The sequence below is a fragment of the Dipodomys spectabilis genome, unplaced genomic scaffold (genome assembly GCF_019054845.1).
Source record: "Dipodomys spectabilis isolate Male_0828 unplaced genomic scaffold, ASM1905484v1 ptg000365l, whole genome shotgun sequence".
Classification (NCBI taxonomy): Eukaryota; Metazoa; Chordata; class Mammalia; order Rodentia; family Heteromyidae; genus Dipodomys; species Dipodomys spectabilis.
Window position 1 is genome coordinate 14,462,376 of NW_024871042.1, and position 13,371 is coordinate 14,475,746.

Sequence of the window (13,371 nt, forward strand, 5' to 3'; positions counted from 1 at the left end):
AAACATAGGTCCCATGGTTTCCCTTATTTGCAATATCTAGTATAGGTATGAGTCAAGCGGAAAAGGTCAGATAATGTGATGTTAGGAAAACGAACCCTTAAATATGTATTTTAATGTTTTTGTTTCTTTCATGCATGTGTTTCTAACGCATTTATAAGATTATTTCTTTGTTGCTTTGTATGTCCCTCCCCCACAGTGTAACCCCCGCTTTCACTATATTTGATGTCAGTATAACATGTGGAGGAGATGGGGACAAACAAGTCGTTTAAGGATTCAGGTGGACCTGTTGCAACAATGAGAAGTACAAAATGTCATGTCAAAACCAGCTTTACAATGTCGGTGTGTGTGGGGGGAGGGGGGTATGATTGAGTGGGGGGGAGGGGGGAGGCTGGGAAGGGAGGTCAAGGGTAAACAAAGGAGGAGGCTGCAATGCTTGGTAAGAAATGTATGCATTATCCTGCCCATGTAATTGTAACCCCTCTGTACAGTATGTTCTCAAATAAAATAAAATTAAATTAAAAAAAAAATCAGCTCCTGGCAGATAAAAAAGCCAGTGAATTCGCTCCTTGAGTCGTATTCCCCCTAACAGTTGAGGGTCACACCTTCTAGGCATTAACTCATTATCCTCCTAGAATGCAGCTGAGCTGGAAAAGCTCCTGTGAGCCATTAGTGGCTCTGTTCTGCAGTGATCAGGTCAGTCTACTACAATACAAGCCTTCTGCATGGATTTCAACCAAAGTAGGCCTTGAGAAACAGGAGCAGTAGTTGAAAAGATACAGAAGTGGAAGCAGGAAATGTAAGTGCAGAAAATATCCAGAATCTCACACTGTGAGCAAGAAGAATCTGTGCGAAGACACTGGAGTAAATAGAGATGCTGAGTATGTGGTTAGTCTTCAGTGGGTTGTGGGATGACTGTTCAACCAGATTCCTCTCTGGGTGATTCCTGTTCACTGGCCAGGGTGACCCTGAGAAGAACATCAACCTGGTCTGAAAAGTAGAGGCGGACTCAAGACATTAATAGCTGGAGGTTGACAGCTGCCTATTCTTCTTGACACCTGGCAATGAGTCCTTTCTTGGAGTGGTGTGTCTACAAGTCTGCCATACTAGCCAAAGGAATGATGGTAGAAATTTTCAGACCTGTGATAGGCCAAGGAAGGAGACATTTTTCCTGTTTACAGATTTAGTCAGGGCCTCTTATATGTTGGATGCATTCACAAAGCATGTGTCTTCTAACACTCAGAGAAAGAGAAGATAAGAGAGAGAGAAAAAGAGATCACTTTTTGTGGCTTCATTCTTCACTCTCCATTGTCTGTTGTTTGGTTTTCTTGCTTGGCAGAATATTTAAATCTTGCTTATCTTTCAAGGCTCACTGCGAGATTGTCATGGTGACAACATCAGACATTGAAACTCTCCCCAAAAAGCAAGGACTTATTTGATAGCCTGTGCTTTCCAATCCTTCTTGCTGGCCAGCCTGGAGTATTTCTTATAGGTGAAAGAACAGGTTTTGTGTTTGTTCGAGTGTGGATTTTTTGTTTGGTTGTTTTTATACAGGTACTGGGGCTTGAAGTCAGGGCTTCACTTTCTTGCTTTTTTTTCCTGTTCAAGGCTAGTGCTCTACCACTTAAGCCTCATTTCCAATTTCAGCTTTTTGCTGCTTAATTGGAAACAAGAGTCTATTGGATTTGTCAGTCCTCAGCTCTTAGCCTTCTGTGTAGCCAGGAATATAGGTGTGAGTTACCAATGCTGGGTTTCTAGTCTGTTCTTACGAGCACATTCACCTGTTTTATGTTTCCTGAACAATGTCTGGTTATCCTTCATCAATTTCATAGTGTGGTGGGGTGAGCTGTGTTCTTAGTATTTCCATTGGACCTATGCAGACTTTCCTGGGTCAAGTCTCCACATTTTGGGGAACAAATCTACTACTCTCCCTTGACATAGATTAATATTTACTCCACAATAAAGGAAGATCTAGAGAGGGTTTTTTCACATGCTTTTCCCCTCCCTCCTTTCCTCCCTCCCTCCCTCCCTCCTTCTCTTCCCTCCCTCCCTCCCTCCCTCCCGCCCATCCTCCCTTCCTTCCTTCCTTCCTTCCTTCCTTCCTTCCTTCCTTCCTTCCTTCCTTCCTTCCTTCCTTCCTTCCTTCCTTCCTTCCTTTTTTCCTTCCTTTCCTCCTTCCTGCTTTCTTGCTTTATTCTCTTTAGAAAGATCTTTTTTACATCTATTTTACACCTCTTCTTCGATGATTGGTTGTCTTTCCCAAAGATGACTCCCCTTGCCTCTCCCACCATGAATCCTCTTCAAGAATTTTGCCATCGTCTCCAACAAAGCTTTGTTTATTATTATCTTTATGAAGGGTATTCAATTCAACAAATCATTGTATAGTACCATGCATCTTGATCATTGTCCCCACTGAGAAGTGATGCCCTGTTGTTTTCCTTTCTAGTCTTGATAGTCTTGTAACTATAGGGCTGGAAAGGTAGCCCAGCGGTAGAGTGCTTGCCTCCCATGCATGAGGCCCTGGGTTCAATTCCTCAGCACCACATAAACAGAAAAGGCTGGAAGTGGGCTGTGGCTCAAGTGGTAGAGCACTAGCCTTGAGCTGAAGAGCTCAGGGACAGGGCCCAGGCCTAGAGTTCAAGCCTCATGACCGACCAAAAATAAAAACAAAAAAAAAATCCCCAAACCATACTATGCCTGTGTCAGCTTATAACTATGTCTGTGACCAGATGACAGCAAAAGTGAAACTCTGTGATTTTGTGGCCATGTTAGCTAAGGTGGTGAAGCTTCATGACTGTCTTGGGATATGTAAACCACTTGTGAAGCAGGCCAAACACCCTTGAAGAAGCTCAAGTGAAGAGGAACTGAAACCTGGCAGAGCCCCCAAGCACAACTCCAGGTACAGATGCTCCAAGTGAGCTCTCTGTAGATATGATGCTCTAGGCTGTAGACAGGCTGTTCAGGTTGAACACACAAAGCAGAGATGAACCTCCCTCAGAGGCCTGCACAAATCAAAGATTTGTGAGCCAAAGAAAGGATCATTATTGTTTTAAGCCACTGCATTTGGGATGGGTTGTTTCCCAAGAATGGGAACCAGAACTCCTTCACTTTGTAGTATCCTCAAAAGTGACATGTTTCTGCTTTTTGTGGACAATTTTATTGTACTTGTGCCATACAGTGACCATAGGGAAAGATAGCTCAGCAAACTGATGTCTAAATGATGGTGATGCTGACTTTCTAACTGTGCCGTGTCTTTTTAGTGATGGTAGCTAGAGATTTACATCTTTTCTTCCCTTCCACTGGAGTCTGTGATGTTCTCTGGATGTTTCACTGATGGATAAATCTTCATGTCCCTGTCTGGGGATTTACACAAGACTTGAGAACACAGTGTAATCTTTCACAGTGCTTCTAAGAAGTTCTAAAAGGGAGCAATTGTATTACTGTTTAATCTTCTCTAGATTTCTGTGACACTCTGACTTCAAGAAGCCTTCTCTTCCCTCACCTTTATATACCCCAGGATTTTTCAAACTCTCTTCTGTGTCCTCTAGAACACGAATAGATTTTCTGCAGAGAGACAAATCAGTTTTCAAAACACTGAATGCTTTATTATTCTCTTGAAGATTGATGATGCTCATTAGCATGGGGAATCCTACAGCAAAGAAACTGTTTTCAATTATTCATTCATGTAAGTAGTGTTCACTAAGTACTGATTCTGATTCAGGCCTGGGTAGGTGCCAGGTGGTCTGTAGTATATTGGTCTACCATGGCCAAGCTGATTCGTAATCACAGATTGTAGTGAGTGCTCTGAACGAAAGGAGTTGCTGGCTATAGAGGGAATGAATGGTAGGGATCTGTGTTAGAGTGAGGGACAGCAGGACCTGTCTCAGTGGAGACTGATGGAAGAGTTGGTGTTGACAAATTGAAGAGAGTTCCAGGCAAAGAAAGCAGTACCTGCAAAGGTCATAAGACAAGACAAATATGAGCAGTAAAATATGTTGTTGATCAGGTTGACACAGAGGTAATGAGGAAAGGCCAATGAGGGTGAAGGAGAGGTGGGATTTGGAGGCCTGCTGGGAAAAAGAAGAAGAGCCCAGTGATCATGGGTTTGTGACCCCATAGGGTGACAGAGAGGCTAGGAAGGTTGCATCAAGCTTTAATGTGCATAGAAGTGTTTTTTTGATAGTCATATATCATTTCTCTTGGTTATTTTCCTTAAGTAGCTGCACAAAGAGGTTTCAGTTCAACATGCCAGTGTGTGAATACAGTGCATTTTAATCAGAGTCCTCCTTTTCATCATTCTCCTCCATCTCTCCCGGCCTCATTCTTCACCTTCAACTAACTTGGTCCCATTTTCACAAATGTCATAATATTCAGTGCACACCTGTGAAGAGAGATGTGAAGGTGTGATTCTGCTGGTCTGGTGTGTTGCTGGGACCTTTGAGTTCCTCTCCCAGATGATAGATGCCAAGGTAGCTGGGAGAGGGGAGCAGGTGTGTAAACTACCACACTGGGACAATTCCTTTCTCTGCTCCCATCTAACTGCTGGCTCTGGCTCCTGCTGTTGGGAGCATAAGTCATGTAACGGAGATGCCTTTCTAGAATGTGATTGCATCTTTTCAGATTCTAGTATTTTCTTGTTTACCTTCAGTCTTACCTAAAACTCCAAGTGCAATTGATAATCGTTGGTCTAAGGTTTCTCTTGTAAGAGTTAGCTCATGCTACCACCTGGTAATTCAACTTCACATTTCACAGCTCAGATGCAGCAGTGGTGGCAAGAAACCCCCAGGGGACTTTCCCCTATGATTTCCCTTGGGATAGACAGCAAAGGCTGGGGACAGGGTCACCTTAGAGTGATGTGACTGTGATGGCAATCCAAACTTCATCACAGGTGGGTGGAGTCTGGGTCCCTCTCCACTTAGCCTCTCCCTATCATGTTTTCCTGCTTCATCTGTTAAATTCTTTCTGGCTTCAAAGTCACCTCCTATAGAAGCAAATTCCAACAAGCCAAGAAGCCTAAATTTATGTTTATTTTTTTTTCAATGTGTGCTTTTTTTAAGAAAAGGAAAAGCCTTGTAAAATCTGTGTGTGTGTATGTATGTGTGTGTGTGTGTGTGTGTGTGTGTGTGTTGGTACTGAGGTTGAACTCAAGGCCTGGCCTTTGTCTAGCTGTGTAGTACCACTTGAGCTATAGGTCTACTTCTGTCTTTTTTGCTGGTTAATTAAGAATAAGAACCTTAAGGATTGTCCTGCCCTAGCAGGCCTCAAATCACAACCCTCAGATCTCAGCCTCCTGAGTATCTAGGATTATAGGCATGCCTATAATCACAGATGCCTAGCTTTATTTATTTATTTATTTGCTTTCAATTGCAAAGGGTCCTGTTTCTTGGTGTAACACTGGCCTTCCTTTACTAGAGGAGGCAAAATGTGTAACACATCTTCTGCGCCTGTGCATTTGTCTAATAGCAGCTGAATGATGAAGATCACAGAGAGTAGCCTAGGCTCAGAACAGAGATCTTTCTCTCTTGAGGTCTTATGATTTCTTGCTGTTTTGATATTTATTCATCACATTCTTGATTATCTATGGACTGGTTACTTATTTCCTCAGATAGTTTTCCAAAGTGAAGTAGGGATTAGATGGGGTACCTGAGATTATTATACAGTTGGTTGCATATTTATTTTAATTAACACTAAGGAAAACATTAGAAAATATATTAGTCCTGCAATTGAGCTTAGTCTGTTTCTTAGCATAAAGCCAGGTTATTGCTCTAAGGGCTGGAAGTGCAGCTCAAGTAGGAGAGTGTTTGCCTAGCAAATGTGAGGCCCTGAGCTCAATCCTCAGTACTGCCAAAAAGAAATAAGGAAGAATAGTAACTAGTAGCTCAGGCTACAGAGTGATATGGAAAACAATCTTGAAGGTGGTATGCAAATCATGGGACCCAAAGGGATTTGGCACTAATGACTTCAAGTGTTATTCTTGCCCAAGGAAGTGCTGCTTGATGGAGAACACTTATTACTTACCACACACTTAAAGTAAGTATGATAAGACTTTTGCCCTTGAGGCGCTAACAAGAAAACGGTCCCATAAGCTAAGCACTGGTGGCTCACACCTGTAATCCTAGGTACTCAGAAAGCTGAGATCTGAGGAATGCAGTTTGAAACCAGCCACAGCAGAAAAGTTTGTCAGAATCTTATCTCAACCACCAAAACGCTGGGAGTGTGATGTAGCTCAATTGGTAAAGTTCTAGCCTTGAGCAAAAAGAAGAGGAAGAGGCCCTGTGTTCAAGCTCTAGTATGGGCACAAAAAAAAGAAGAAAGGAAGGGAGGAAGGAGAGGAGGAAGGGAGGGAGGGAAGGAGTAAAGAAGGAAGGAAGGAAAAAAGGAAGGAAGGAAGGAAGGAGGAAGAAAGAAAGAAAGAAGGAGAAAGAAAGAAGGAAAGAAAGAAAGAAAGGAAGGAAGGAAGAAAGAAAGCCAGCCAGAGGGTACATAAGGAACTATGGGTAATACCAGCCATGTGGAAAGAACTACTTTACATATAAATTATTTTACTTTATTTGCTCAAGAAGATGAACAGGATGTTTGACTTTTAAGTCCATTTTACAGATGTGGAAATTGAGTGAGGAGATTCAGGTAACTTAGGCCAGCCAGTTGGAAGTAGCAGAGGCAGGATCCGAGGCTAGGCAGTGTTTATTCTATTGGTGGTATTCACACAGGACTGAGAGAGAACAGTGGACTAACCAGTGACTTAGGAGAGCCCGAGAAAGCCCACGTGGACAGGGGGACTCAGAATGCTACATGGACCAACAAGGCAACAGATGGGTGAATGTGTTCTGAGTTTGAGTGTGGTAAACAGGGTCATGTGGAGTGGGGTTTAGGATGAATGAATCCAAGGGGAATAATTTGGGAACTGGGGGAGCTGCTGGGATGAGAGAAGGAGGTGAGAGAGAGAGGGAGGGTTGGGGTTGACGAGTGTGTTGGGTTAATAAATGGGCTAAGGTGGATGGAAGGACATTCCTGAAAGGCTCCATGGGGAAGCTAGGGAGAACAAAAGAAGAAGACAAAAAGACTGTCAGACCTCAGTATCCAATAGAGAGGAGCCCAGGTGGTCATCCAGAAGCCCTGACTCCAGAGGGACATTCAGCTACAGGATGCCCCCTAGCCATAAGCCAAGGAATAAGGGGTGAAAAGGAGGAGACACGAACTTCCGGGCCCTGAAAGCAGGGTGATCTGAAGGGATCCAGGAGGGCACCGATGTCACTTGCTATTGTTGGAAAGACATGACCCTCTGGTGTCAGGAAAAAGTAAAAAACAACCAGACACACAAGAGATAAAGGAGATGTTGTCAAGGTAATTTATTTCTGAGCAGAAGGGTGCATAACCTTTCTACTCAGAGTTAGGCAGGCAAACTAGGCATGGCTGTCTGCTCTATTTTTATCTCCACCCAAGGAACGATGCTGTCCTTCCTTCTCGTCAGCAGTCAGGCTCCTATTCTATTCATAGCCGGCCATCGGGCCATAGGGGATGAGAGGAAGTTAGGAAGCACTTGGTCCATCAGTGAAAATTTTCCCGTCAAGGGAAGGGAGTCTATTCTAAAACCCTTGACATAGCTGGTAGTTGCCGTTTGAAGTTAAGAAGGAAATAATTCCAGGGAAATATTAGTACAAAATGGTAACTGGTTTCAAGATGGAGACTCTTGGGTTTGACAGAACAGATTGCCTTTTCTCACATTATAATGAGGAAGTTTGGGATGTCAGGAGCATTTGAACACAGGAAGACTTGTTCCACTTTATTCATAGTGGTATAGCTCACTTGATTATTACCTGTACATCTTTCCAAAGTGGAGCCTAGAACTTTCCTAATGATTACCTTGGTTCATGTCATTCCTCTCCATACCATATTCTTTATTTTCTATTTAAGAAATGGAAAGCTTCACATGAATTCATCTCCATTCCCAAAAAAGAGGTGACCAAAAATCTATTATCATGTCACTTAAGAAAATATTAATGAGAAATGTGAAGAACACAATAACTATAGAAGTGGTTCGGCCATATGCAGTCAAAGCTATCTTATTACTTGTTTTATCTACTTAGTATTCTAAAGTTTTAGTACTTATTTCTAGGAGGTAATGTTGGCACACGTTACTATCCAGGAGCCCTTTCTTTACTCGCTGAGAACTAGAATTATAAACATGCAAGGTGGCTGCCTTCTATCACTGTCCTTGTCTCTGTGTTTGTTGTTTAGTCTCTGTCTGTCTGTCTCTGTCTCTGTCTCTCACCCCCCCCCCCCCCCCAGTCTCTCAGTTTTGAGACAGAGTCTTATTCTGTAGCCCAGGCTTCCCTTGAACTCCAGCTCCTTCTGACCCTATGTCCTGTGTGCTCTGATTTTGGGTGTGTCCTGGCTCACAGCTTTCTTCAGAGAGGAAGAATCAGTAGCTAACTTTTATCCACCTGTCTCTGGTTTCTCCTTCCTGCATGTGATGCTGTATGTCCCTTATAGATAAGTGATGTCACAATTGAGACAGTATAGATTTTTCCTCCTTTTGCGATATGCATGTTAGCTGTGTGTTCTAAAATTTCATAATAAAATGTTGAAACAAAAGTAACTTCCTCACATTTGAATAAAATATGTGACATTTAAAAGAAAAAGGAACTAAAACCCAAATTTCTATTAAACACAGAAAGCTGAGATTATATGATGCATAAATACTGTAGTTTTATAGATGGCTTCTGGAACTTGGCTATTTTGGAGCTATTTTGAAGAAAAAAATAGATGGGGAGTGGGATGTCCTAGATTATCAGCTTAAATGTAAAAGATATTTTGAACTCTGGGTGTCTGTGGCTCATACCTGTAATCCTAGCTAATCAGGAGGCTGATATTGGAAGATTGTGGTTCAAAGCCAGACTGGGGAAGAAAAGCCCATGAGACTCTTTTTTTCCCCTCTAAATGCCTTTTTTAAGGGCTTGGGAAGGTGGCTTAGTGGTAGAATGCTTGCCTAACCTGCATGAAGCCCTGGGTTCATTCCTCAGTACCTCATAAACAGAAAAAGCTGGAAGTGACGCTGTGGCTCAAGTGGTAGAGTGCTAGCCTTGAGTACAGAGAGGCTCAAGGAGAGTTCCCAGGCCCTGAGTTCAAGCCCCAGGACTGGCCCAAAAAAATTAATTAAAGCAAAAATTACAGGGTAAGACTTAACAAAACTATCAAGAGCATCAAAGGAAGTAAAAATGGAACTAGGCACAGGACACTATGAATTTATGAACATGGGAAGGACAAGGATAGGAGGACTGTGAGTAGGTGCTGAAGATCCTAGGGGAGAGGATCTGGTGAAATTTTGATCTTAAGACATGTGCCTAGGTAAAGAAATAATCAGATAAGATCCCTAAGCCCTATGATGTGCTGAAGAGTCATGCTCACCATTGTCGCTGTCTCTGTCATCCTCTCCTTCCTCAGCTTCTTCTTCATCATCCTTTATCAACTCCAGCCTGTCTCCCCCATCCCATCTTTATCATCATCATCATCATCATCATCCTCAGCAGAGTCCTCTGCACCCCCCCTCAGACTCCATCTTGACACTAAGCTCATCTTTCTTCAGGGAGCTGCTGCTCTGTTCTTCTGACTTACTCTTCTTCACCTCAACTGTAGACAACCAGGACAGGTGCGCTTGTGTGCTCTGTTCCTTTTCCATTTTTTCCAGGCTGTCCAGTAAAGAATCCACTTTTTTGTTTAATCTGGGTCAGTTCTTTCTTAATGGCTTGAAGGTCATCTCCTTTCAACTTTCCAGACATGGAAGAAGATCTTCAATGCCTACTCTTAGAACTGAAGTCACTTTTGCCCCTGTGTGAAGTGTTTCCTGATCCACGATGCTGTTTAGAGAGCCCAAGCAATAGGAGGAGGCGGCGGTGGCACAGGTGCTAAGTATATCCTGTCATAATAATCTCTTTGAAAGTCGTAGTCCAAGTCAAATGAGGAGCCGTACATCTCCACTGCAGATCGTTTCACACCTGCTTTTCCTTGATTCACTTTTGGCTCTGCAGCCAGACTAATATCTAAAACGTGGCCAGCAATCACTCTGCCATTCTCTCCCGCTACAGCACTAGAAGCATTTCTCTCATTAGCATACTGCACAAAGGCAAAACCCTTATGAACAGAGCAACCCAAAATTTTGCCATACTTCCAGAAGATTGCTTCCATGTCAGACTTCTTGACCACAAGTATATTGAGATTCCCAGTGAATACACAGGAGCTCATGGAATGAGGATGTCTTGTTGGGAACATTGCCAGCCATTGTGAATGATAGACTGGCTCCTCACAAAATGTAGCTGAAGATCAAAAAAACTCACTGAAGGCAGGAGAGAAAAGAGATTCTGTTTGAATCTCCTGCTCCCAGGTTTGGTGAGAAGTCAACTGCTCCTTGAGGTGGACAATAAGGAATCAACCATTGTTTTGTCTCTTCACAAAATGGCCCTCGTGAGACTCTTATTTCCAATAAACCACTCAGAAAAAGCCAGAAGTGGCACTGTGGCTCAAGTGGTAAAGTGCTAGCCTTGAGCACAAAGAGGCTCAGTTCAAGCCCTAGGACTGGCAAAAAAAAAAAAAGATACTTTGAACCAATACATTTCCTTTTTTCTTTTTGATGGGACTGGAGTTTGAACCTAGAGCCTCACATTTGCTTGACAGGAGCTCTACAAGTTGAGCCTCATCCTTATCCCTCTTTTACTTTAGTTATATTAGAATCCTGTTGATTTTGCCTGAGGTTGGCTGACCCAGACTTTGATCTTTCTACCTATACTTGGAAGTAGCTGTGATTATAGGTGTGAACTATGACAACCAACTTGGTTTGCTGAAGTGGATTCTTGAAAGATTTCTCCCAGGCTGGTATGGAGTTGGGCCAAGACCAACATGTTATTCAGCAGAATTAGGATAAGAGCTACATGATTTAAATTTCTTAGTAGTCTCATTAAAATGAAAATTAAGAAAAAAACAGTGAAAATAAATTTTAGTAAGATTTGATTTAAACCAATACACTTAAATATATTTAAAAATGTTTTCTAAATAAAGTTTTAATGAGACATTTTACATGTCTGTTTGGATAGTCTTTGACATGCAGTGTATTTATACATATAACCCATTCCAATTTGGAGTTGTCACTTGGTCATTGGATAGATCAGGTATAGGCAAAATGAAATAGCATAGTTCAATTGCGTTGCCTTCCTGTACATTTATTTATTTACTTATTTACTTATTCATTTATTTATTTTTATGCCAGTCCTGAAGCTTGAACTCAGAACCTGGGCACTGTTTTCAAACTCTTTTACTCAAGACTGGTACTCACTTGAGCCACAGTGCTACTTCTGGATAGTTGGTGGTTGATTGGAGATAAGAGTCTCCTGGGCTGGCCTTGAGTCACAATCCTCAGATCTCACCCTCCTGAATAGCTAGTATTATAAGTGTGAGATACCAGCATTCAGCTGTATTCCAATTTAATTTTCCAATTTCCTCTCCTTCCAGAAAAGTAAAACCAAATTTAAGTAGTGTGGGTAGCCAAATAACTGTGGCTCACACTTGTAATCTTAACTACTTATGAAGCTGAGATCTGTTGGATTGCATTTTGAAGCCATTCCAGGCAGATGAATCTGTGAGACTCCATTTCCAACCAGCAAAAATAAACTCTGGAGGCATGGCTTATGTGGTAGAGCACCAGCCAAGAGCAAGAAAGCTGAGTGAATGTGAGGCCCTTGAATTCCAGCCCCAGAACCAGCACACACAAGTACGAAATATTGGGGAATGCTTTATGTGTGATTCCATGTGTACTATAATAGAGGTGAATTTTCTGTCTCTTCCATGGTATACCTCTTACTACATCAAGTGTGTTGATGGTGTTTAACATATTCGTTATTTCTTAAAATATAATCTCTAACACAAGCCACCCATTTCATCAGGCACGTCTTCAAAGGAGCCATGGGCTCCCCTGCTGGAGGGAGCCCCGGACATAATGGGATGGTGATAGGACTGCCATGCTGGTTTTCAACATGTAGCAAGTAACACTGCCACCATCAGTCCTTTCAGATTCAAGAGAAAAATCCCAATGTTGTATGGGCAATCTGATGGATTCTCAAGGGTCATTTTGACTTTTGTGTTTTTTTTTTAACCTTATGCCTGGAAGGACTTCAGCCAAAGCTGACATCCCTCTGTAGTAAAGTGAGTCATTTAAATAGCAGTTTGTTGACTTGACCTGTTCTCCTTCTTGTCCAACTTCTCCTGAGGACAGACGTTCAGGACCCCACTGGTATCTCAGGGCACTTTACCAGCTGATGGACAGATTAACACTGAGGGCTGTTCTCCACATGCTCCCTGGCTTTCCTTACTACTTTGCCAAACTTGCTGTTCCCTCTCTTCCATTGGTGCTCTGCTTCTGCTTCACAGAAGCTGCCCATATAAATGCAGATTTGGTCCTGTGGACACTAATGTTTAAATTGTTTCAGGCAGGTTTTGGATGGAGAGTTAATGCCTGGGGAGTCAAACTTCCTTCAAAAAAGGGCTTTGAAATAGTAGGAGTTAAATTAACGGCTTTCAAAGCTATCCTGGGACAAATGACAAGATGACAGGCGATTCTTCATAGCAAATGCTAGTATATATATATATATATATATATATATGTGTGTGTGTGTGTGTGTGTGTGTGTGTGTGTGTGTATGTATATAGACACATGTGTATATATATGTAAGCAAGATAAAAGCATACTTTGTTGCTCTAGAAATTCTTTCTTTAGAATTCTTGAACTTTATTCCGATAATTTTTTTTCTCAAAATGTAGCATGGAGAACAGGAGTTATCTGAAGAAAGATCCTTTACTTCAAAAGATATTTATCATCAAAAACACTAAAATGATGTCTTCTATGGAACTTAAATAACTGGATAAACTGAGCTTTTATTATGCTATGAAGTTTTACTTTCTACCATAAAATGATACTTTTATGACTTAGTGGGCTTAGGCAAATATAGACATGTATCAAAAGTAATATAGATTTCAGCTTTTATGTATTGGAAATTGAAAATTAACAATAAATTGCAATAATGTGAGAAATTAAAATGGTATATTTTTCTTTACAAAAATTGAAAATCAATCATATTTTTATAGAGATTAAATGAATAAAATCTCCTTTTAATGTAATATATTGGACATTTTCATTACTTTTCTCCAAATGTGGTGCATACGATAGCTCACTTGGCACCATTACCTTAGGTTAGTTACCTTAGCTTAGTAATTCAATCTGCTTCTGAGAATGTTTCCCACTAATTTTTCCCACTTACTTTTAAACTTTTCAAGGTCAGCTTTAGGTTAGTATTCTTAGTATTTAACACATAGTGGTATAATATTGCA

General features: G+C 41.6%; 1 pseudogene; it reads right to left on the minus strand.

Moving 5' to 3' along the window:
• Window positions 1–9,370: 9,370 nt before the first annotated feature.
• LOC122096041 lies at window positions 9,371–10,385 on the minus strand (annotated as a pseudogene).
• Window positions 10,386–13,371: the final 2,986 nt, after the last annotated feature.